Source organism: Embiotoca jacksoni, unplaced genomic scaffold, assembly GCF_022577435.1.
Source record: "Embiotoca jacksoni isolate LCO1_2020_lvr unplaced genomic scaffold, fEmbJac1.0.p SCAF_94, whole genome shotgun sequence".
Classification (NCBI taxonomy): domain Eukaryota; kingdom Metazoa; phylum Chordata; class Actinopteri; family Embiotocidae; genus Embiotoca; species Embiotoca jacksoni.
The window spans coordinates 641,523-644,794 of NW_027185452.1; positions in this window are offsets into that span (position 1 = coordinate 641,523).

Below are 3,272 nucleotides of genomic sequence, written 5' to 3' on the forward strand. Positions count from 1 at the left end.
AGCTAAAGTCACTCCTTCTTATTAGTTTTCTGGAGGTCCATCTGAAAATAATCCCTCATTCATTAGAAAAGAAGATTCAAGAAGACCTGTTTTGGGGGGCGTGTCTGTTTGATTGACAGGTCTGTGGTGCAGTCAGGTTACAGCTATCGGTGGGCGGGACGTAGTATCGTCAGGTTTCCAATCAGATCGGTCAGATCCACCGCTGGCTCCTCCCCCAGCTCGTCCAAATATGGTCACTTCCTGCTCCAAACCGCTCCAAACTAACAAGATGGTGACGGACAGAATCTGAACTGGAGGATTCATAACGTTCACAAACCAACGATGACCTCACTGATGGATGATGACATCACCGCTGGCTGTCACTTGGGTGGGAGTTATTTTTAGATTCAGCTAATAACTGCAATGAGATACAAACCACAACATAAGTTTTTGTTTCACTATTTCATTCTATTTTCTATCTCATGACCAGACTGTGGCCTTCCTGTCTTTAACTGTGCTGCAGATTAATGGTGATGGAGTGTGAAGAAGGCTTCAAACCCATCAAACACAGTTATAACCAGAGTCATAATTAGAGCTGCAGAAAACGCCCAGAGAGATAAAACCCACGTCCACATCCTGTCACATCACAGCCAGAAAGTCATGTCGGGAGCTCACTGTCGTAAAATGGATATCTGCACATCAGCTGCACGCACAGATTTGTAGCTGAGTCACCACAACCAGAGCAGAGACGGACAAACTGCTGTGGTCACAGTCTTTTCTATGGAAGTAGACAAACTGAAGCAGAAAGTTAAAGTGAACATTTATGACAAATTTGAAGAAATTCCCTCCAGGTGTTCCTGAAATATCACGTTCACGAGCCAAGCAAATGTGACGCGACAGTGACTTTCACCTTTGACCTTTGACCACCAAAACTTTATCAGTTCATCGTTGGTACCAAGTGAATGTTTTTGCCAAGTTTAAAGAAATCCCCTCAAGGAGTTCTTGAGATATTGCGTTCATGAGAACGGGACAGACAAATGAGAGGGACATGAGGTCGCGGTGAACTTGAACTTTGACCTTTGACCACCAAACTCTAATCAGTTCATTCTTGAAGCCGAGTGAACGATTGTGTCACATTGGAAGAAATTCCATCCAGGCGTTCCTGAGATATCACGTTCACATGAATATGTAGCACTGAGGTCACAGTGACCTTGACCTTTGACCTTTGCCAACCAAAATCTATTAGGTTCATTCTTGGTATCAAGTGAATGTTCGTGCCCAGTTTGAAAAAGAATCCCTGAAGGCATTCTTGAGATATCGCGCTCACAAGAACGGGACGACTGGACTTCATGCCGAGGCATCAAATGAAGGAACGTAAAAGTTTAGTATGAATTTGTTTCCTTAATTGTTATTAGTATTTGTTTTGGTGGTTACACTGGAGTTTTTTTGTTTGGACCAGATTTCTATAATATGTTTTGTTTTTGCTAGTTTACGTTGCATATTTACCAAGTTAATTGGGAGTTGCCTTGGTAATATGCCTCCATTAACGTAGGGGGCGGAGCTTCTGAAGGAGCACAGACAGGAGGTGGCAGGTATCTATTTGTTCGGTCGGTGAGTTTACATACCGTAAATCTTTCTCCAGACTCATCGACTTCACCTTTAAAAACAGGAAATCTGGACAAAATATGCCCAAATTATCAACGACGGCCAGTTAACGTTAGGAAGATGAAAAATAAAGTTTATTATTGTTAGAAATGGTATTAAAAATGCTCAAAATAGAGAAGTACAGTACATTAACAAAATCTATTGAGTAACTCTTCACCCCTGGAATAATAAACACGTGTCCAAATACAGGAGATGACATTAGGATGTATAATCTCTGCAGTCGGCTGATCTGAGGTCAGATTAAAACCACCACACAAACATTAAACAGGTTTAATCCTCGTTATCGGTTTAATCCTGTTTCTGTCTGAGGCGGTTCGACCTCAGATCAGATCTGTGATGTCTGCGGAGGCGAGTCATGTGACCTCATGAAGACCTTCCAACATCCTGCGTTCATACTGACCTACAAAATAAGAGTTTGTTGTGCAAACTTAATAAAATAAGTAAAGAGGATCCACCGACTGACGGCCTGAGATCATATCAAACATCCAGTCGAGGGAAAATAAAACTCAAACCAGGTCACACGCTTCAGATTAAAGAGGAATACGTTTTCAGACGATCCTCCAGTCTGTTTACCTGTAAACAAGCTGCTCATGAACCACAACTATAACGTCTGGATCAGACAAGCGAAGATCGGAGAATTATCAACAACTTATGAACTGTAAAAGTGTTAAATTAGAAGTTTATATGTGGACATTGAAGGACATTTAAAAAACTCTTTGTCCTGTAAAAACGTTGAACCGTCCGTCTGGAGTTTGGTTCAGTTGTGGAGAACAAACGTGGGAACTAGAATATTTATTAATCATATTTTATTAGAGTCGCTGTAAAAACCAAAAAACAAATAAAACAAAACACAACAAGGGTGACTTATTGTTTCACTTTATGGAGGTTAACACATTTATTATTTGAACTTTATAAATTTAATGTTCCTGCTGAGTTTCATATTTCTACCTTCAGCTGCAGTTATCAGTCAATTTATCAATTAGCCGATTAAGAGACATTAAAAATCTAAAACTGTTAACAGTTGATTATTCGTCATTTTTCAGGCACTAATTTCAAATATTTGATGGGTTTTGTGATTGGATTCTTTTTATTTTGAAACGTGTGAAGGATCTTCTGGGTTTGAACTTTGCAGGAATCTTTGGCCGTTTTTTAATTTTTAAATGTTTTTTTATGGTTTATTGACCAAATTTATTAATTGAAAATATATTTAAATATCTATAATGAAAGTAATCATTGCAGCACACTTTATTTTGTTGAATTTAATTTCGAGGGACAAAATTAACGTGTTTTTGTTTCCAGTTTAATGCATTGTAACTTTCAAATTAAGAGTATGAACAGCTCACTTCTTCTCTGTCGACGCCTTCGTCTGAAAACCGGGATTCAACATTTCCGTGTTCAGACACAGAATCCGGATCGAAGTCTGAATCAGGATGAAGAGAAACAGTTAACAGAGACGGAGCGTCGATTCTCTGGATGACTGGAGCCGAACAAACCCCGTAACACGGCAACAAAAGATCCACAATCCTCCTCTCCATCCTCCTCCTCCTCCTCCTCCTCCTCCTCCCCTTCCTCACCATCCCTCCTAAAAAAATATTTTAAAAAAAGAGGAGGAGTCCATTATGCAACCC